Source organism: Camelus ferus, chromosome 31 (assembly GCF_009834535.1).
Source record: "Camelus ferus isolate YT-003-E chromosome 31, BCGSAC_Cfer_1.0, whole genome shotgun sequence".
In the NCBI taxonomy this organism is placed as follows: Eukaryota; Metazoa; Chordata; class Mammalia; order Artiodactyla; family Camelidae; genus Camelus; species Camelus ferus.
Window position 1 is genome coordinate 18900940 of NC_045726.1, and position 23347 is coordinate 18924286.

At 46.0% G+C, this 23347-nt stretch overlaps 1 protein-coding gene across 6 annotated transcripts in view; it reads right to left on the reverse strand.

Moving 5' to 3' along the window:
- Nucleotides 1-8986, reverse strand: part of SPIN1 (spindlin 1) — a 91868-nt gene extending 82882 nt beyond the window's left edge. For 4 of the 6 annotated variants that reach the window (XR_004316422.1, XR_004316421.1, XM_032471021.1 and 1 more), the window contains exon 1: nucleotides 8785-8935. The gene's annotated coding sequence lies outside the window, so the exon portion shown is untranslated. Of the gene's footprint in view, nucleotides 1-6692; nucleotides 6818-8784 lie in introns of those variants that run through there. The other 2 variants (XM_032471020.1, XM_032471019.1) reach the window with 2 other exon arrangements.
- Between the last annotated feature and the right edge of the window lie 14361 nt (nucleotides 8987-23347).

Below are 23347 nucleotides of genomic sequence, written 5' to 3' on the forward strand. Positions count from 1 at the left end.
CAAGAAACATGTACCTGAATGACTACAGCAAGTCCACTCACATGAGCCCTGTTGACAGTCACAAACATGAGCCTCTTGGATCACCTGGCTTAGGGAGCTGCTCTGTTGTGAATCCCCGTCGCCCTTCACCCAGCCCAACACTTCCCACAGGCTGCTCTAGCCAATGACTGGCCATAGGCAGGATGCTAACTGAAGCAGACCCATTCCTACAGGATAAGGGACTCCTCTGACCCCAGTTTTCACTGAAGGACTCCTCACTGGCCTTGCTTAAACGTTCTTAAAACTGCACTGCAGTCTTAAGATTTATCCTACCAGACATTCCCCTCCAATGCATCAGACCTGCAAGGGGCTGTTGGCTCTCTCACAAGTATTTCCCTCAATGCATCTAAGTCTAATCTCAACCTGCTGTCTTCTTGTTCTTCGGGGACCTGAACTAACAGTATCAAACTGGGAACAACCCAGTATTTATCAACAGAATAAACAGCCATGAATAACACATGAATAAATCATTACATGAATAAACAAACTACAACGATAGGTGACCACGTGAATGAAATTCATGATGAAATGAGTAGTAGTTCCACAGCTGGTGTGTCACCAACCATGGATTTGAAACCACTTCTGTACTTAAAAGTGTATCTCACACACACCAAAATCAGAGAAAAGGCAAGACTCTGAGAAGTCAACAGTCCTCAAACCAAAGGAGAAAGTGCTCCGATTAAGTCAGATTGAGAAGCTATTTACAGCCAGTGTTACTATCTTACACAGAGCCCTCCTCCCTCTCCTCCATCAGTCTCATCCCCCAGAGATAATCACTGTTAAAAGACTGCAGTGAACCTAATAACATACTGTTTCACAAAAACTTAAAGCATAACAGGTATCGATATACAAACGTCTTAAGACACACATGCACGCACACACAAAGTGAGAACATACAGTTCTACAACTTGCTTCTCTTACTGTTAGCTTTTCCATGCAGTACAGGAAAATTTTTTCTTATTTTTATTTTGTTTTACAGGACATTCCAGTATGTGGATACAAAGACCACTTATTTTACTCTGTTAACCCCAATATTAGGCAGTTGTTTCTAACTTTCCACTATCACAAACACCACTATAATGAAAAATCTTACACAGACAGATTTGTATACTTACGCAAATACAGCTACACAATAAATTCCTAGCAGTGGAATTGCTAGGCCAGAGTACAGGCACTTCTGTTTTAGTGAAGCCACCTTCCAAAGAGGTTCTACCAAATTATAGTCCCACAAGTGATATAAATCATTTATTAAAAGGCTATGTATTTTAGATGAACCCTACTTAATGGATTAAAAATTGTGAAGGATACCTATGAATGGAAAATATGTAAGAGTGCTTTTATTTTTTACTGAGTCAATTTAAAGAAAAACTTTATAGCGTTAAACAAAAATACCAGAGTAACCAAAAACAATTACCAGTACTTGTAACCCAGAGAGAGACTCATTCTAAATCTTAAAAGACAATTTACCAGACCTACCAACCCAGGGATCAACTGTTGCCACCGCACTCACGGATCCCAGTTCAGGGCCAGCAGTTCCCACTGTGATTTCTGACCTAAGGGAGGAGTGACCAGAGCTCTTGAGGATGCTGGGGCTCCCCGTGCAGGTGTCTTAGGGCTGTGGGGCCTGACCTATGAATCTTTCCAGGGTGGTGAGCAGGTCTTCTGTGACAGATACACTCCAAGCCTGCGGATACCTTCCTCTACAGCACACAGGCAGTCCTCGCTTCTCAACTCCACTTAGCAGAGACCATCTTTTGGTTTGTTTAAGGCAATCAACCAAGCAGAGCCCTTTCTAGCCCCTCGAGCTACAACACTGAATCCAGAATCTCTGCTTATGGGTCCACATCAATACATCTGGCCTAACCCAACTTTATGTGCCCTCCACCGTTATTCTACACCCTTAACATCCATTCCCACAAGGTTCCTCTCTCTATAATGGCAAACTAGACAATTCTATGGCGGGCAGACTCATCTTATCATGGGTCAGTTTGCACAGCACACTTTGAGCCCCATGGAGGCTCCTAGGGGAAGCCAAATGTAGGTATTCCAGGCACAGGGAGGTAAAGTTCCTCAGGCAAGGGGCGGAAAGGCTGCTTCTACTGGCAAAGGTAGCCCAGCAGAATTCAGGGGATCCAGGTCTCCGGCTGAATCAGAACCTGACCGTATGTCTCTCATCCAGTTTTCAGGATCCCATCCTTATCAATCAAGACTCACTTATAACCTGGGAACTCTATTTGTACTTTTAGGGCGGTCATAGAAACTTTCAGCTCCCTCATGTGGAACCTGAGCTGGAAATTAAAAAAAAAAAAAAAGCCCTGAGCTCATTGTTTCGTTTTGTAATGTTTTAACTTGGCTAGGCTAAACCACAGACCCCAGGATTCCCCCTCCCATTTGCTTCTGGTTTGGGCAGGCCACAAGAAAGACAGATTACCGTGCAGCAGGTAGAGGCTGCAAGCGCAGCAGCACATCTGGTAGGACGCCTGCAGCTTGCACCCGCTGATCTCCCCACCTGCCCCACTGATGTGACACTGCAGCAACTCCTCCACCTTCCTCCAGGCTCCAAGAGTCCTGGCCTCCTGGGCCGACTGTGTGCGGCTGGCTCCACAACAAAGGCCCAGTTTTGCAAGACATCGACACAGCTAAGGTCAATGGCAACAGAACTGACAGAGCCTTCGATCTGCCTTGCTCTGGCTTCCAGTCTGTTCTTCCCCATTGTACATCCATCCTCCTTTCCCAAATGCTGGTCCTATGGACTTTAAACTCCAACACCAAGCACGCAGAGAACAGCCTTATCTCCAAGCTGCTCATGTCCTGTGTTAACAGAGATACCTGAATGACACCTGTCTGACAAACCCCTGCACAGCAGAGCACACATTTACCCACAGAGCCCGAATCTCCTCTTGCACAAGTCTAGCTACCACCTAGGGTATCTGAATACTCACAACCCAAGCACTGACCTAAGGACTAGAAAAGTAATTATGGACAAAAACAGGGAGAGTCGCTGCTTCCGTGAAGCTCAGCCTTTTTGAGAAAACAAAAATTCACTAAATTATGCAAACTCAGGTAACACTGTAATTTGCGTAAGTGCCGAGGACAGCAATGTCGCTAAGAGAAGGACCTGACTTCAGGGAAACCAAGAAAAAACTTTAAAAACTTCAGAAAATTGATGGTTGTAGTGAGTGATGGCCACACAGAAGTTCCCTATTCTACCTTTATTATAAAATTTGCAAACTCATACAAAAAGAATTTCACAAAGTAATGGACAAGCTCCAAAGGTAGGCAGGAATGACCGAAACAAGGACAGAAGAGCATTCCAGGAAGAGAACAGACGCCACGCTCCCTGGCAGAGGAGATGCTGGGCACAGGTGATGCAAGGAGATGTGGTGCACATGAGGCCAAGGCCCCAAAGGATAAAAAGTCTGCGTACCCTTGAGGCCATGTCCTTAAAGCAATGGAAAGCCACAGAAAGTTTTAGGTAAAGGGTGACATACAGATCCGCCATTTTAAAATGTAACTTACCCAACAATCCCACTACCTTGAAACTACACCCTGCACAAATACAGAACGACACATCCACAAAGCTGTCCACTGCAGCACTACTTATAACAGCAATGGAACAGAAGCAAGTGTTCATAACGAGATGAACTACAAGCACAAAAGGATGGAAAAGAGCTCGTGCGAAGTGATCTCCAGAATATATTAAGTAAAGGAATAAACAACAGTGTACACAGACTTCTTTTTAAGAAAGGCAGGTAAATTAAAAAAAAAAAAGTGTGTGCTTATATTTGCAAAAGTTAAACACTGGAAGAATAAATTAGACACTAATAAAAACGGGGCAGGAAGGAATGTGCAGGGAACAGGAACAGAAGAGAGAAAGTGAACACACCTTTTGCAACGCAGCTACAACTTTGGGATTCCATAAATGTTTTACATACTGAAAAAAATACGTTAAAAAAATTACAGCAATCCTTAAGTTAAGGATTTCATTCAAATAAACCAAATTAACAATCAAATTGGTTACAAAATCAGAGGGAAAACGTTTTCAAATGACTTTGTGATTCAAAATGGCAACTGCACATCCATACGCGGATACTTTTTTAAAACAAAAAACTAACATAAACCTATACTCACTTTACTGTTACTAGCGTTTTAAACCTACTATTTATTTACATTGTAGGATAAAAACAAGTAACTGATGTTGCTAAGAATGCAAATTTTTAACAATAGAGGAAAAAGAATAAACTCAAAGCAAAAACTCTATAAACTTAAATGTGAATGGGAAATATCAACACAAAATCAAAGTTTATTATTTCCCAAGCCTGTCAACGACAGCAGAGCACCACGGCGGCAGTGAGGACACAGCCCCAGACTCTGGTGTCCGCACTCCACTGCCTGACAGAAGGCGCTGTTAGAGCTGGCCGACAGGGTTGGGGCAGGAAAAACACCAAGTGAGCCTCAAGTATCTTCTGTCACAAGCAGGAGACAGTTCAAAGTTTAACGTGGCCACATCCATGGGAAGAGAACTACGCGGAGAGGACCTACCGCCAAGCTGAGGAAAAAGCACGATGACTGCTTGTTCCTGGTTAAAACACACTGAATACACAAAATTCCATGGGTCCACAGTGATCCTCAAAAGAGAGAAAGAACAAAGAAACTCACAGCAACAAACCAATCCTGTACACAGGAAAAAGAACATCCTTATCACTTGTGTCAGGACCAAAAACACAAGCTGGAAGTATTACTTTAAATACACGATTAATTAATATACAGACAGACATACAGGCCATATAAATATACGCGCCTATAACTACACAGATCGTCTATAGATAAATATATAGTTCATCTGCAAGTGCGAAAATTAAACCTAGGTTATAAAGGTGTAACTATAAGCAAACGGAACTATACGCAAACAAATATAATCTAAGTTTATAAAAGTTGTTCCGCCTTTTTCATTACTACAATCTAAAAACATCTCAAATGGTATTAAAAATGCTTTATTAGTCTCTTCATACAGTCTCTCAACATTTGGATACAATACCCAAGATGAATTGATTCTTCCTCCTTCCACACCACCCCCCACCAGAAAAAAGTCAACACATTTAACATTCTAGGGACTTCAGACAAATACCCCCTCCTTCAAATGATTTCATCCACCTTCTTCAACAGACTACGCTGGAAACCAGAGACCCTACACTGGCAGACTCTTCTCACCCACCTTTCAGGCTGTTGAATGCCTTTCAGTGGTTCCCCCACCTTCAGGATAAACACCAACCACCATAATGTCACATGTAGAATTACTTAAAATCAGGTCCCAGATACATCCCTAGACAGACTGGCCATGCCAAACAATCCGTGGCATCAGCAGTGGTATGCTCAATACCTACAGGGAACTTAGGACATCCCGGAGCCCTAGGAACCACTCATGCGGGAGCAAGACAACACTGCGACAAACTTTTGGTTGGAATTCAAATCCAGGAAGGTCTCACTCTCTTCACGACTGCTCCTGCCGTCCCCCCATCTAAGCTTCTTTCCCCTTCTACTCTATATTCTTAACCCTGCTAGAGCATCACCTGCTCCTCCCAGTCACCCTCAGCACAGCATTTCCTCATCACGTGCAGGGGTGTCTTCCCCACAAAACTGTCAGGTCTCTAAGGGCACATCTTTATGTATTAAGCCCAAACAAGACTTACGACAATTTTAAGGCCATAAAATAAGCACCAATAAAGTCTTTATTTAAAATTTAATTGAAGACTGGGGCACAGCTAAGCAACCCAATGTTGAAAAACAATGCTAGTAACTTTTGCAAAGTTCAAAAGCAGGAAGGAAAAGGAAATCTGCAATGACTGGCACCAGCTGCTGCATTTCAGGAGCTGTACCGGGAGCTACAAACCCATGTCACTTAACTCTCACAGAAGCCTTCTGTGATGGGTTTCATCCCAGTCTTCAGCTGAGGAGTAGTTTGAAAACAGTCATGTGATGAATCAGGCATGTGGCTTTGGACCAGTAAGGAGGGGGGCTGGATTTCAACTCAGACTCTTCTGAGTTGAAGGTCATGCTAAATCCATGTCCAACTCCAGAGCTCATATCATTTCCACAATACCATGATGCCTTTTAAACTGGTTGATTCCCCTCTTCAATTTATTTTCATTCAAGGAAAAGTGGAAGAAAACACACTTAAGCAAGCATCTAATAAATATAAAAAAGTATTTACATGACATATATTAACCACTCTTTCTCAGCAAATTCAAATCCTGCTAATGGCTAATTCAAAAGAAATACCCAACGGCATTATTTTTGATCTGTAAAATAATTCAGAGTAATTCTTTAGAAACAGTAGTAGACTTTTTATGTATTTCTAACATACGAAAGGAAAAATCGCCAACAATTAAAAAGTGCATCCAGTGGAGTTGTAACTATACGATCAGGTAAGTCACTGGGAAGTGAAAACGATGTATAATTAAATTTCTTCTAGTTAAGACTTCAAATTAATAACTCCTAATTGTATCTTATCAATACAGTAAGAGCCAAATCTCAGGTACTACTTCCCATAGGATGCACAGGCACACACAAACCACATCAACCTCCCAGTCCACAATTAATGGGACTGGTACCATTATCTATACGGAGACCAATGACCAACACTTCACAATTACCTGGATTTCATGGATGTTATTACGTATCACACTGAAAACAAAACAAGGGATCGTGGACCAAACATGGAAAACATCACTGGTACCATTTCTCAGAGCCCAAGGAATGTGATAATGTGAACTGTGACCCTAGGGGACAAGGAGAGGACATACGTTGTTTCCCAAACTGAAGTGACCAAGGACCCCTTTGTTTTTTCCTGTAGCACTTTTTAGCACTAGAGTCACAAAGAATACCACGTTAACACTGCTTCAGATATTCTAAAAGTAAGTAAATAGTGTTACTGTGTTCTGAGTTGGTAAATAAAGGTACTGTAAGAAACAGTGCTATCAAAATTCCGGGGATCATCTAAAATCTTTTAAAGAAAAATTCTAATTTAATCACAGGCTGAAGGCCCCTTTTCCTTACCCATTTCACAGCATTTTAATAGTAACCTACTATCTATAACTGACACAAACATATTTAGCAACTATTACATATAATTATCAAGTCTGATAATAAAGGTTCTGTAAATTAGTAGGTACTATAATTTTTTGCTATTTTCCCGTTAATTACGGCAGTGGGAGGCGGGGCCAGAAGCCTCATTTCACTTGACCCCCATCTGAAATTTCAGTCTCTGAAAGTTCACAACCTCTAAGAATTCACAAACTCAACCAGTCCTGGTATACACCCCCAAGTGCAGTTTTGATATTCACTTCCTAACAAAAGCTATGTAGGAAGCAGTTACTGTACGCTCCATCAATCCTTTCAGACTGCAGAGTTCTTTCCAGAAAATTCCAACAGAAGTTACATAGGTATCCGCATCTTGATAGGTATGTCGTCTTCGGCACACGTCATGTTATACAGAGTAATCCTTTAAAACAGTTAAATGTATCGTGTGTTGCTTTTTGACATACAGCAAATTGGTATTTACTACTTCAACATGCATGGAAAACCCTCGCCAAAACCAGGAATCCCAATCCACAAATCATCTTTAAAAAGCAAATAAATGTAAAGCAACTGCGTAAACACATCTGGGGGTGCCTATTCCGTGGCATTTACTGCTGAGGCCCTCACTAAAACCGAACCCAGTGAAGTCGAGAACGCATCCCCAACTGGAGAGGCGAACAGAGCCAAACCCAAGGCACTGCGCAGTTTCCGCGCCCAGCAATTAATCTCAGCAAATGCTTGCGGAATGCGTTCAAGGTCACTCGCGATGAAAAAAGGAAAGCGTGTGTGTGTGTGTGTGCGCGTGTGCAGGAACCCCTGCCGTCGGCCCGTCCCGCTCAGGGCTGCCCAGAGTGCGCGGACAGGCCGCCAAGGGGGCGGGTGACGCGGTGGGGAAGGTACTGCGGGAAGCCCCCCGAATCCACTTCTCCGCCAAGCCCACGGCTGCAGGACCCCGGGCAGCTGCCGGGGAGGCCGCGCCGTCGTGGACACACGGCCCTGCTGGGAGAGCAGCGCCAGGCCTCAGGGGTCCCGTCCCAGGAGGACACCCCTCCCCTTCGTGGGGTCCCGGCCCAGCGCCCCCCTCCCCCACCTGCTTCCCACCTTCCACTCCAGCCCCTCCCCACGCCCGGAGCCGGAGGGCCCGTTTCCATCCCCCCCCAACACACACACGCACACGCACACGCACACGCACACACACACCACCCACCCCGGGAAAGTCCTGCCCCCTCCCGCCCCGGGGGAATCCTACCCTCCCCCTCAAGCCTCCAGGGTCCCGTTCCTCTCTCCCCCGCCCATCCCCGGTTATGCAACACTCACCCCGCCCCGCCCCCCGCCGGCGCCCGCAGCATCAACCACCCCCCCGCCCCAGGCCCCGTCGACCCGAGCCCCCCGCCCACTGGGGCGCCGAGGCCTCCGAAACAAAGCGCGCGAGGCCGTCCGGCCGGGCCGGGGGCGGCGGCCATGTTGGCGGGGGCGGCGAACAAAGGCGCGCAGCCCGAGCCCGAGGCCCCCACCCGCGGCCCGACCGGCAGGGGGCGCTGTGCAGGCGCCGCCCGCCTCCCGGACAATGCGCCGCGGCCCGCTGCTCCCTGGGCGCCACCGCCCCTCAGCGCGCCCCGCCCGCGGCCCCCTCGTGGCGTTCGCTCCCCCGCGGCGCACGGGCCTCACCTGCCGGCCACCTAAGCCGCCGTCCGCAGCCCGCGAGCCCTACTGTCCCACGCCGCGCTCCCGCCCGGGCCCGACCGAGCCAGACGGCGCCGCCCCGCCCCCGCTCCGTTCCGCGGCCGCCGCCGCCGCCCGCCCCCGGCCGCAAGGCGCACGCGCACTGAGCCCGCCGACTACACCGGCCGCGCCGCCCGGCCCCGGCCCGACGGGCCGCACTGCGCAGATGCCGCGAGCGGTGGGCGGGGCCTGGGGCGGTGGGCGGGGCCTGGCAGTGGGACAGGGCGGGGCCAGGCGGCTGGACTTGGCTTGATGCTGCTCACCTGGCCGCGGGGCGGGACGGAGGAAGGCAGAGCCTGGTGGTGGGGCCGGGCCTGGTGGCATGGCAGGGTGGGGCCTGACGCCACTCACCTGGCGGCGGGACAGAGCCGAGCAGGGCCTGGCTCCCGGGTCGGGCCTGGCGGAGGGGCGGAGCCAAGCATGGCTCTCACCTGGGGGCGAGGCCTGGCAGTGGGGCGGGCCCCCAGGTGCGTGCCGGGCGGGGCGGTGTTCAGGGCCCTGAGCCTCCGAAGGAGGGGGTCGGCGCGACTCGCACCGGAAGTCTGGCATTCTTGGAAGTTTCATTTTCGCGTGGTGGGAGGACTTTCACGCAATGACTGGCCCTCCTTGTCTTTGAATTTAAGCAGCAGGGCGACCTGCGTCGCGCACGCCAGCCCGGCAGCTGGAGCCGGATACAATGACAAGGCTGTCCGCTGCCTGAGTCGTGACCGCGGAGACGCAGCGCCCAGAGCCTTCCCGCTTCCCGCGCGGACCCCGCCGCCGCACTGCGCCACCGCGGCCGGGACCCAGACCTCGTCCACTCACCTGCCCTACCTGGCGGGGGGAGGGGGAGTTCTGCAGCGCCTGACCACCACCCCCTCCCTGTGTCTGCCCCCACCGCAAGCTGGAGAATTCGCCCAGCTGTCCGTGGAGGTCATGAACCAGGCTTTCCCACGTCACTCGTGAACTTGTTTGACTTCTGTTTCACCCAGGATGCCCTTTGCGTGACAGGTTGGTTGTCTGCAGGAGGAGGGGGAAATAAAGGAAGCTTCGAAAACAGTTCTGACTCCTGCGGGTTTGAGTGCAGTACCAGGAGGTTGAACCTTGAATCTGAACCCCCACCCCCTACCCGACCCCGGAGCTCTGGCCCCTTCAACCTGCAGCTTGGCTCTCTTCTCTCCCCTCTTTCCCCGACCCTCCCCCGCTCCTCTCCCCTCCTCCGCCCCCTCCCCTCCCCCACTAGCCCAGCGTTCTTCCCTCCCCCACCCCCTCCACCCCCCTCCAGCCTGGTGTCCTCTAGCGAGTCACTAGGCGGACGTGGTTCCTCGAGTGCGAAAGCGCAGCCACTTCGAAATAAACCGCCTCCCCGAATGCTGTCAGGTCAAATGACAGGACGAATTACTGGAAAGCACTCCGTGTACTCTAACCTGCAGCACAATGGTTAGTTAGCAATGCTCTTTGGGATATTAGTGGCACCTTTTCTTCCAAATAAGATTGATATGTGGCTGTTAAAACAAAATTTTCATCTCGGATGACACACTTGGCAGACGCTAGAAGTTCACTGGCCAACTAGAGGGCCAATTTAGATACAGATACACAAAAGTGTGTCACCGCCCTTACCAGTTAGGAAGTATTGGGAAGTTGTTACTTTTGTTCGTGTTGAGTGTTCATGGTGCAAACAGTAGTGAAGCATTTCAGAAACAAGGAGAGACGTGCCGAGGAGTTAGCTAGTTGAAACACTTGAGTGGTGTCCCCTGGGTTTCTACCTTGCCACCATTGACGTTTGGGACCAGATAATTCTTTTTTTAAGGGGGATATTTGGCAGCATCCCTGGCCTCTACCCTCTAAATGCCAGTAGCACATCCCCTCCCCCACATGACAACCAAAAATGTCTCCAGAAAAAGCCTAATGGGTTGTCCTACCCCCTCCCTCACCAGAGAACCCCTGTTTCAAATGTTGTCTCTAGTGATGGTCACTGGGAGCTATCAAGAATGCACAGGCTGTGGAGGTCAGCCACAGAAAGGGGCACACTCCAGAGGAGGCCTTCTACTAGAAGCATCTCAACCACCTTCTGCAGCCTTGCATGTTAGCATCATGAATGTCAAAAATGGAGTTTTACGTCACCCGTGTATATCTGCCAAAAAAAGTTGAAAATGAAACTAGTCACAGGGGAAGAAATCAGACAAATCCTGATTGAGACACATTTTGCAAAACGGCTTCACCAGACTCTTCAAAAAATCAGTATCAAGAAAAACACGGATGGAAGCGGTGAGGGTATAGCTCAAGTGACAGAGCTCATGCTTAACATGCACGAGGTCCTGGGTTCAATCCCCAGTACCTCCTCTAAAAGTAAATAAATACATAGACCTAATTACCTCCCTCCCCTGCCAAAAAAAAAAAAAAAAAAAAAAGAAAGAAAAGAAAAAAACACAGGAAAGCTAGGAGTCAGTCCAAACATAGGAGGACAAACATATCCATCGCATGACGCTTGATCCGACACCAGGTTGAAGGAAGGAAACTGAAAAAGAGATTTGGGAGATAATTGGAGAACTTTGTATGGGGAATATATATTAGAGAATTAATTGAGTTAGTTAAATGTTTCACTGTGATGATGACTATGTTTGAGAATGTCCTCGTTCTTAGGAGATGTGTGATAAATTAAGTCAAGAGTCCTGGTAGCTCAGAAACATGTATTTTGCATACAGATAAAGCAAGTGTAGCAAAATATTAAGTGGTGAATCTAGCTGACAGGTATATGTGATGGGCAATTTTTTCAACTTTTATGGAAAAGTGAAATTTTTCAAAATAACAGTTTGGAAAAGTGGAATAAAAGTGGAATACAATTATTTCATTAATTTTTAGGATGCTAAGTAAGCCACATTGCTTCAACTTCCCAGGCAGCCTCTACTCTCTTCCAATTTGCCAACCACGCATTTCCAGAAACTTACATAGTTCATTTCTTTACAGTTTTCCAACTTCTGGAATTCTGGAGGTTAGGTCAGAAGGGCCTACGTATATTTTTCCTCCTGCAAGAACTTTATTGCGGGCAAATATAAACTGGCATGTTAAAAGTTTCAACTTATACAAGGCCTATGTCTCTTTTTAATTCTGGGTCCCAGGGATTCTACTTGAGAAGAGAATTTCTGCCCAGAGATGAACCCACAGTAAACCTTGGTATATTCACCCCCACTGACATTGATGTGGATCATTGCAAAATGACCCTCAGGAGCTTTTTAAAATTAGTTGTATTTATTATAGAATTATTCAGTTATTCAACATAGCCAAACGTATTCAGTATCCAGTATATACCCAATGCACAGGGATAATTCTTTGACCTTAACCTCTAGGTGGATGAGCCTTACAGGCTAACAGTCACCTTGTAAGTAAGGTTGTAGGTAAGGTTATAAGTAATGATGCTCTCTCCCCAGGGTTAACTGGGTCAACCCCCAATTGGTCTGATAGCCTGCTGCCTTCAGGCAGTGGGGACAGAGGTCTTTGAACTGGGGGCCATCAAGGCTCTTTACAAGTGTAACAAGTTGGCCCTCATTATGACTGTGGCTCATGCTGGCTCTCCCACTCCCACCTGGCTGTAGGTTATGACTCTGCCGGTTGGGCAACCCTAATGTGTGAATCCTGAGGAGATGGCTGTCTCACTGGGACAGAGGTAGCTGGCTCTGCTGGCTGGTGAGGCCCTGGGGCCAGATCTCTGACTGACCATGTTGACCATTTGACCATGTTGGTGTACATCCTTTACTGGGAGAAGCATGAGGTCTAGGGCTGTCATCCAGGGCAGAGGTGGCCAAACCTGCCTGGGTGGCCAGAAGTGGGACCGAAAAGAGAGGAATGGGTAAGGAATGCTGGGGAAGGGCCAGGGTCAGCTCTGCCTGGCACCTCTCCAGGTTTTCACCCCCACTTGGCACTACAGGAGGCTGGGATGGGTGAGGATGGATTCACCAAGCCTCTCATCACCCTCTGTCACATCGTGTCTCCTTATGAACTCCTGAGGGGCACAGCTTTGTTTCTATTCTCTGCTATGTCTCCACTGCCTAGACTAGAGTCTGGCGAGAGAAGGGGTTCATTGAAGATGCTACAGAAGACCGGTTGTGGTTTACAGACAGCTTCCCCAAGTTTGTTTCACAACTTCAATGCGGAAGTTACTCTTCCAGGGGAAGTAACCTATTGGGGAAAAAAACCCCGGGTTTGCCAGAGGTGCTAGGGCAGGATCTAGAGGAGCCACACCCAGGCCTGGGTCCAACACCGGCCTCTGACCCCCAGCCCACCACCCACCCCCAGCTGCGCCCTCTCTAGTGTTCACCTTGTGGGGAGGGGGAAATTTCCCCCTCTACTCCTCTTGAGGCCCTGTGGCTGGACTCAATAAAATTGACACAAGACAGATTAGCAGGAGAAAACAAATTTTAATTTACACACATGGAGGTCTCAGAAATGGGACCTATGAAGGGGCTGAAGCAGGCAGATTTTATACTTTTTAGACAAACAATAAATTTGTGAGGAATTGACAAGACAAACTTAGGTTTCGGGTGCTCAATTAGTGAAGAATGTAGACGGAATTTGGACTTGGGATAATAAATTTCAAAAGTTGCAAGGGTTTATAACAGAAAAGAACAAATCTGACTCCATATTAGATCTGTTCCTTTGGCTCTAACCCTGTGCCCTGTTTTCTAGGCTTAGTTCTGCTCGCTCTGCACCTTTTGTAAAAGAATGTTGCCTTTAGCCTGGAATACAGGAGAGCCTATTCTCAAGGCTCTGACCTTTAAGGATATTAACACTTTTACACTTATATAAAGATAACAAGTTGCAGAATAGAAAAATAACGTTTGTTCTGTTGGCGGTTTTACAGGGGCACCATGACCTGACCCACGTGGACAGCTATAAGAACGAAGAATTCCTGCACTAAGAAGCTTGCAACAACCAACCGTACCCTCTCTCCTTTTTGGTATAGAAGGAGCCCGTATCCTGAGTTGAGTAAGATGGTTCTCCAAGACGTTAGTCTGCCATCTTCTCGGTCTGCCAGCTTTCTGAATAAAGTCGCTATTCCTTGCCCCCCAGCACCTCGTCTCCTGATTTATTGTCCTGTCGTGCGGTGAGCAGAACGAGTTTGGACTCGGTAACAGTTTGTTCATATAGATTTCTCAGCCTGATTTCTCTGTCTCCAGGAATAAGGATTGCTTTACCTTCCGGTACAGGAAAGGTAAATTTCATGTAGGAGATTTATTTCCTGTTTGCAGGGAGACAGAGGGGAAGTTCAGAGTGTCCCTCTTGGATTTGCCGTTTCTTGAGTAACTTTAATTCAGAATAATCAGTATGCCATTGTGGCATATTTGGGGACAGTCCACCCTGGGTCTCATCAGCCTCCACCAGAAAGTTGAGTCCCTTCCTTTCCCATTCTGAGTGGAGAGGCCTGGCCACCTTGCCTCCCGGGAAGCCTCAGACCAGGAAGACCCCACACCAGAGCTTCTTCCTAACAGGAAGGGGGGCTGGACTACTCCTGCCTTCTCTCCTTGGAAGTCTGGCAGCAGCAGGAACAGGAGAGCCAAGTAGGACTGCTTTCTTCTCAGGAATCCTTTCTCTCAGAAGACACTCTCTCTGCTCTTAATTTTTGGCCTAAACTTGCTCCTGCAACCTCAGGAAAATCATAAAATGGACCCCACTAAGCACAAGGTGCTGCATTAGTCTATGGAGGGGACACTACGTCTGCATACACAAGACTGTTTACAGTTCATGAAGGGAACGTCACATGGTGCTAGGGAAATATTTACTGAATGAATGGCACCAAGAAAAACAGCAGGAGCAGGGTTGAGCCATCTGGTCAGCTATGCAGCCTCCTCCCCTGGCTCTCTCCCGCCTCCCTCCAGGTCATTCTCAACACAGCAGGCAAATACGTGTTTTTAAATGTCACCTCCTCAGAGAAGCCTTTCCTGACCATCTGCACAAGTAGACTGCCTTCTCTGTTCTCTTTTAGTGACTTGTTCATTATTCTTTGTAGCACTGATTCTCTTTTGTAATTGACTTGTCTAGTGGTGTATTGTCTGTTCCCCACTCCATTATTAGGTCCAGAGGCCAGAGACAAGATCGGTTTTCTTTATCAATATACCTCCTAGAGGACCACAAGGCTTCAACAACTGTTTATTATAAATGAGTTTGTGAATTGTCTGGGAATCCTGGATCAGGTGAACGTATTAGAACAGAGGGCTTGTGAAGGACCTCAAATGCCAGGATACTGGGCAATTTAACGCTCCTTACCTACTCACAGGATTATGTCAACAAGCAGCATAAATTCTATACAGAAAACAGTCGAAGCTGTTCAGTCAGGTTTGTAGGATAACTTTGTTGAATCGACCCGATGCCGTCTAGAGAATGCAGAGTGGGAATAATGAAACATAGGCGGCCACGTAGAAGGGTACTGTGATAACCTGGGGACAAGATTTGAACTGGACGCTGTGCTTATGAAAAGGATAGCATAAAAATAAGTTTTAAACATCAAGCAGACTGGATACTTGATAACAGAGGAGTGCTATTTTCTTGAGGAGGGGGATGTTGGTGACATTACTGTTAGGCTGAAAAGGAGGAAGTCCTCCTCATTTAAAGAAACGTCCTGAAAATTTTTTATTAAATGGTAATGATGTTGATATGATTATGCTGATGTCTCTCAAAGATTAGTTTTCCTGTTTTTGAACTTTCTATCAATGGAATTAAACAGTGACATGTTTGCATACCACGTATTCCTTTAATGTTCTTTATGCATCCCTAGGGATACTGTATACAAACTGGGAGATAGCTGCTGTTGATATGTTCCTGGAAGTGGAGTTGGTGAATATCTGTGTTAATAGATATCACATAAAACCATATCCCATGATACTTTTTTTTTTTGAGTTTTTTTGTTTTGAGGGGAGGTAATTAGGTTTATTTATTTCTTTTAGTGGAGGTACTGGGGATTGAACCCAGGACCTTGTACATGCTAAGCATGTGCTCTACCAATGAGCTATACCCTTCCCTCCCATTTTTATTTGCATTTATCTCATTACAAGAGAGGTTGGTCTCTTTTCATATATTTAAAAGTCATTTGATCCTAAGGAATCCACTAAAAACTATTAGAAGCAAAAAGTTCAAGGTTGCAGAATATAAAATCAATACACAAAAATCAATTGCATTTCTATACAGTAGCACTAAGCAGACCAAAAGTGAAAGTAAGGAAACCGTTCCTTTAATACCAGATTTCAAAAGAATAAAATAGGAATAAATTTAAGAAAAGAAGTACAAAGCTTACACTCTGAAAGTTACCAAACTGTGTGGAAAGAAAGAAAGAAAGTTTGAAAGTGTCCCATGTTCACAAACTGTAAGAAAATATTTATAGATGGCAATGCTCTCCAAATGGACCTAAAAATTCACTGCAATCCTGGTCAAAAATCCCAGATGACTTTTTTTTTTTTTTTTTTTTTTGCAGAATTTGACAAACTCATCCTAAAATTTGTATACAAATTTAAGGGATCCAGAATAGCTAAAACAGTACTGAAAGAAGCATAAACTTTGAGGAATCACACTTCTCATTTTTAAAACTTACAAACGCTACAGTAATTAAGACAATATGGTACTTAGATAAGAGCAGATATATAGATAGATGGAACAGAATTGAGTCCAGAAATAAGCCCTCACATTTACAATCAACTGATTTTCCACATTCGAAGGTACCAAGACAATTCAATAGAGTGCCAGTCTTTTCAACAAATGGGTCTCAGACAAATGTGTATCCACATGTAAAAGAATGAAGTTGGATCTCCATCTCACAGCAGGCATAAATACTAACTCAAAAGTATCAAAGACCTAAATATAAGAAAAATAAGATGCTTAGAAGAAAATATAGGTGTAAATCTTTGTGACCTTGAATTAGCCAATGGTTTATAATTCTAACACCAGTACAAGCAACAGCACCCGAACAGGTAAACCGGCGAGCACCAGAATGAACACTCCTGAGCCTCAGAGAACACCTCTAAGAGAGAGCAAAGGCAATTTTCTCCACAGAATGGGAGAGAGCATCTGTAGATCTCACATCTGAAAAGGGGCTTGTGCAAGAGTACATGAAGAACTTACAGGACAAAAGTAAAATAACAAACAGCCCAACTGAAAATGGACCAAGGATATGACCAGTTCTCCCAGTAAGATAAACAAATGGCCAAGAAGCACATGGAAAGATGTTCAGTATCATCAACCAGCAGGAGGGCCACGTGTTGCATGACTCCATATATGTTAAATGTCCCAAACTGGCAAATCTATAGAGACAGAAAGTGGCTTAGTTGTTGCCTGGGACTGGGGGATAGGAAGATTGAGGGGTGATGGCTAAGGGGTGTGGAGCTTCCGTTGGGGGTGATACGAAAATGTTCTAAAACTGATTATGATGATATGTTCATAACTAGGGGAACATACTAAAAGCAACTGAATTTTACATTTTTAATGGGTGACTTCTCTAGTGCATGAAATATAGCTCAAAAAAAGCTGTTCAAAAACAAAACCCAAAAAGTCATTTGATACTTATTTCTTGTCAGTTGTCTATGTCTTTGGTCAATTCTTCTATTTGGATTTTTGTTTTATTTCACTTCTTTCTTTGTAGGAACTCTTTGCACATTGAATACTAGCCTTTTGTAATATGTGCAGCAAACTTTTTACCCATTTTTTATTTGGGCTTTTATTTTGTTTGTGGTATGTTTTTCCTGCAAAGGTTTTGTTAACCCCAAACAATAAAACAGCTAGGTGTTTCACCAGCAAAGCAAGTTTATGTGGGAGCCGCAAACAGTTGCAATTCAAGACATGCAACCGTGGCAAACACCATGCAAGTCCAGCAAAGCAAAGGAGAGGAAGCTCTCTGCTGAGAAGGGGAAGTTGGGAGGGGTTATTATAAATTAAAAGTTCACTGGAGGAAACTGGGAATTCGAAGTGCACTGGCTTTTCATTGGCTAAGTTGTGACATTCTCTCATTGCCTGCACTGTGGCCAGGCAAGAAAATCTGTCTTCCTCTTGCTGGTGGTAAGAGTCTCTCCAGCAGGAGATGGAAGGCACTTCTCTTCCTGCTGGGGTCTTCACTGACGTGGCGTGGTCCACGTGTGAGAGCGCGTCCTTCTGCCCCCCCACCACTCGATTTTAGTGAAGTTTCTCTTTATTGATTTTCACAGTTTAAAAATTTTATATAAATGTTTGTCACTGTTTGCTTATGTTGCTTCTTTAGTGTACTATGTTTAGAAAGGTCTTCTCTATACTGAGATAATGCATTTTTCCCTCTCATGTTCAGAAACATTCTTTTCTTCTTTAAAACCTTATTAAAATTATGGAATATAGCCTTTAAAGCATTGAAAAAGAAAAACTTAAAATTATGGAATATAGCCTTAAGCATTGGAAAAGATAAATTTGACTTTGTCTTTAAATATTTTCTCATGTTTTAATGTGGCTTACATTGTCAAATAGTCAAAGTCTTCCATTTTCTTCCTCTAACATGTTTAAATATTCTATCATCCACAGATGACTTCCCTAGAAATCAAAGACAAGCCTTCCTGAGAGTCACCAGTTCTGGGTGTGTCTCTGTGTATGTGAGTGTGTGTGTGTGTGTGTGTGTGTGTGTGTGTGTGTGTGTGTGAGTGACTGTCCTCGCTCCCAGGGTGTACACCTTGCTTAGGGGGCTATAGTGAAGAATCCAACTCCTAGTCCCCTAGCCAGACTTGCCTTAAGGGCATTAAGGCATAAAAGCTCACTTTGATCTGAAAACTAGAAATAATTAGCATGCATGAGAGTGATTAAATCTGTGAGGCCACATACTTGCGAGCAGTGGCCCTGGGTGGTGGTTATTGTCGCAACTTGCCTTCAAGACTGGGTCATCTAGGAATTTCAGTGTGGGTATGTGTGAAAAGTGCTGGGCCTCTCCACACCTCGTCTGGGTGTGAGAATGATTCAGAGGGCCAAGCAAAGCCCGGGGCACCTGCAGTGACTACTGGCGTTCTGGCAGGTAACACACATCCAGGACAACCCCCCAGGTGCAGCCTACGGCCAGGACAGAACAAGCACCAATGGAGAACTCAGCTAAGATGCTAGCTGCCCAGCATTGGCACCGTAGGGGCAGAAAGGCTCCCCCCACCAGGAATGATCTGTCCCAAGCCCTGACCCCCAGGCCTTCCACCTTTTATAGCAACACCAGTTTCCTGGGAGGAGGAGGGCAGGGCGGGGCCAGGATCATCTATTCTGTGGGTATCCCCCAAATCTGTGAGTCCCTAGGGATTTGACATTTGAGTGTCAGCTTGCACGCTGCTCAAGTTTGGTCTCAAACTAAAATCTCTGCCTGAGACCTCAGAAGCCTAGTTTGTAAATCAAAAGCCAAGAATTTTGTTTTCTTTAGTCTTTTCTGATCAGCTTGTTAGTGGATAGTGAGACCCCTAAATTAGAAGGCTTACCAAAGCGTGGGTCCTTGCCTGCCAGCTGGAAAGAATTTGCAGCTGAGGCAGAGGGACAGAGCGAAAACTGCTTTTATTTCTCAAAAGAGGAAAAGGAAGGGAAGTGCTCTAGCAGGGAAAGGAAACACTCAATCAGAGAGCCGTCAGCCAAGATGGCTGGTAGAGACAGCTCTGGCCCCGGTCGGACCACCTGGACTTTTATGGGAGGCTTCTACCATCATGTCCTCTTTCTAGGAGTGATGGAGCCGGGCAGTCCTTGTACAGGATTTTCAGCCTTTGTACAGGATTTTCCAGTTGTTGTCATGGCAGTCGTCAACTGTCGTGGCACTGGTGGGTGTGTCATTTAGCACGCTAATATGTTACAATGAGCGTATAATGAGGCTCAAGGTCCCCTGGAAGTCTGGTCCTCCACCATCTTGGTCTCTGTTGGTTCTAACCAGTTTGTTTTTTCTCATTGCAACTGCCTCCTGAGACTTAGATAAAAGTAATTCTATTCAAGGGAGGGTCAGGGGTATGATCCTGGGGGCAACAGCCTTGGTAACAAAAAGGAAAGTTGCTTTAAATCAGAATGCCTGCAATCTGGTGGACCCAGCATCCCCCCCTCCAAATCTCCAAAGATTCTGTTCAGCCATGTAAGTTTTAAAGGGGGTGAAGGAGTAATCTCAGTCAGTCACTGAGCTAGGTGGTCAGAGTCACTGCCATTCCCCAATGCCGGCAGGCTTGTCCTAATCAACGGGTTGAGTCGGCTCTTCTGTGACTCGGGGAGGCCTGGGAGCGTTCAGCTTTTCTAAAATAAGAGGCAGGGGTTGGGGGTGGGGGGCCCACAGGGCCCTGCTCAGTATCAAACTCTCCTGTGAGGAAGGAGAGTTGGAATATTCGAAACAGATAAATTCCAAACATATTTGATCTCAAAGCTGAAAACCGTTTGAGCATGCACCCCTATGTGTGAGTGTGTGTCCATTTATACTCCTACTAATCTATACGTGAAAAACTGGTGAAGCACAGCTTTTTCTCTCTGCCTGGGAAGTCAATTAAATTTAATATAAGTTCTCCCAGCTAGAGTGCTTGCAGCGACTCTGTGCTAATGATAATGTGCTAGTGGGCAGTGAAAGCCAAGAGGAAGAATTTTTAATCCAGGAGAGCTGATTTCTAGTTCTCAAGGACAAACGTCAGCTGGCCCCTGGAAGCTCTTCTTAGAGCAGTAAAAGGCAAATCATTCCATAATTACCCTCGTTCACCTCTTATGTTCCAGGCGATCAGCGGGCTCCTCAGTGCACTCCAAAACCCTCCCCCATGACTGCAGAGGAAGAGCTGGACTTCTGAGGATAAAGAAAAATGTTGCCTGCCATCCTGAAGGAGAATTAATAAAATGGCCGCTCTTAGGCTAACACACGTTTGGCTTTATGCTCACTGCTTGCTGTTAGAACGACCCGCAAACCTGACTGACCGGACACTGCTCCCAGCCCCAGGCCCATGTTAACGCTAATGTTGGTGGTACTACTGTTTGATCTGACCTTCCTCTGATAATTACAATCATGTTCGGTGTCCGAGTCATTCCCCAGGAAGGGAGCCACGGGACAATAGCCTCAGGAGAGTGACCAGACGCCCAGAGCTCCTCGGTAGCGCCGGATGGGTCTGACCAGACAAAGGAGGTCGCGGGCAGATGGCCTTCCAGCCCCCGGGAGGTCCCAGGCTCCCAGACCGACTTACCCAGGTTTAGGGGGAGGTTCATCAGCGACCCCTGTTGATCACAAGCGCCTTTTACCCTCCCACCTGTTACCATCTTTCATGCTCTAATCCATTCGTCTATATAATCACTAAGTCCCACCCCCAAGACGAGTTCACAGTTCTGAAGGCACCAGCCTGCTGTGAGTCCCCTTTGCCTGGCAAAGCAATCAAGCTGCCTCTTTTCTTCTACGCTCCAGCACCCGGTCTCTGAGTTATTTGGCTCGTCAGGGACGGGGCCGATCTCTCGGCAATGGTCACAGTTCTGCAAGGATCAAGCCATCAGCCACAGCAGTTGCCACTGGCAGAGCACTTGGGGGGCGTCCTGGGTGGGGAGGAACAGGAGGCCTGTGCTCTGGATGCCTCGGCAGGTAGGAGACACATCCAAGGGGAATTTTCAGCGACTGCAGATGCTTGACTTTTTCCATATGTAGAAAACCACTGAAAGCATTAATTTGAAATGTCTGTTCTTTCTGATTAACAGTAATCTTTGATGTTCATATATATATATATATATATATATTTTTTTTTTTTTTTTCCTAGCAAAAAACCTCATATATCCTGCCTCCTCTCTTCAGAGCAGTTTCTCAGAGCTATCTGAGAGACTGTCTCCTGGTCTGCAGTTCTCAGCAAGACCATAAGTAAACTCAATTCACAGCTCTCACATTGTGCGGCTTTTTTAAGTCGATCAGCGTTACAGGTCGCCCTTGGGAAGAAAGGAAAGATGAAGGCTTTTGTTCTGTTAAAACCCTTCCTTATTAGAAAACTGATGCATACCGGCTGTAAAGGCACAAGGAATGCCGAAATGTCTGAGATGAGCTCCACCCCTGACTTCACTGCTCAGGGACGGCTCCTACTCCCTGCAGAGTACTTCTTCTATCGGAAAAGCTCCTTCTTTTTGAAGCACATTTTTGGATATCCTTCAGAGTAGTTCTTTGTACCTACTTCAACCACTTTGTGGGGCAGACTTTGTTTTTTAAATAGATATTTGCTTCATCGAAGTTACAGACTTAAAATGAGTGAATTCTAGGGCCCTCAGGCAAAGGCCATCATCTCTTTAACCTGACACAGGCGTCAGCCAGGTGACAGGTCCGTTGGAAGGTGTTTAGGGTCTCCTGCTTGCCCTGCCTGTCCCAGGCTGTGCAAAGAGCTGCAGGTGAGGGGAACATAAAAGTAAACAAATAAATAAATAAAATTAGTGAATTCTAAACCTGTAAAAACCTAGTTCTTCTTTAAGTCAAACTTACGATTCTTATTCTATTTATATATCTAGCAAGTCTTTAAGTAAATTTTAAGGAGGGGCTTTTATACACCTTAAGTCTCCTTAAACATTGAACAATATATTTGATTTCCACCGACTATATTTCAATTTAAAACACACACTGTCTCTCTATAGACACAGACATAGATAGATAGATAGATAGATAGATAGATAGATAGATAGATAGACAGACAGGATAGATAATTGATAGATAGATAGATAGATAGATAGATAGATAGATAGATAGATAGATAGATAGATAGACAGACAGGATAGATAGATAGATAATTGATAGATAGATAGATAGATAGATAGATAGATAGATAGATAGATAGATAGATAGATAATTATATATATAAAATTTCCTTTGTAAGTACTTAATTGTTTGATTAGGGAACAAAAATTTCCCAAGTAGTTGAAACAGGGCAGGACCCAGTGGGACCCTCCCTGATACAAATCCTTTCTGTGTCCCCCATTTCTTTTGTTGGAAATAGGCTTTACTCAGCCTCTCAGACCTTCCCTGAGTTCCAAACGGCAGAGTCAAGCATTTGCTAATCAGGGAAGAGGGGAAATGCAGAAACCAGGGAGGAACAGTCAGACAACAGTGCAGCCTCGGCAGGGTCCTGGTTCCTCCTCAAGGAACACACATCATAACACCTTTGAGTTCTGCTGCAGGAACACCCCGGTGGAGGATGGCAGATTCTGGCTGAGCCCAGAATTCCTGGAACACTGCCCTGTCACCTCACCGCCAGCCAGTTAGAAGACAGTCACACACGCTGCGGCCCTCACTGCAAATTTTGCTTCTAGAAACTTCTCCCTGAAAGCCACCAGGCAGTTCAGGTCTTCTGAGCATGAGCCACCCGTTCTCCTCGCTCGGCCCTGCAGTAAACCTTTCTCTGTCCTAGACTCCGACATGTCAGCTTGCTTGGCCTCGCTGTGCACTGGCACAGGGACCTGCGTTTGGTAGCAGTTACACATTACCTAAACCTCCCATCAGACACTCTGCAGCTTCTCCCTTAAGATGCTACCTAACCTCTTGTATTTAGGATTTTTGTCTTTTTGTGGCTCTTGAGATATTTAGGTGGCATTACTTGGA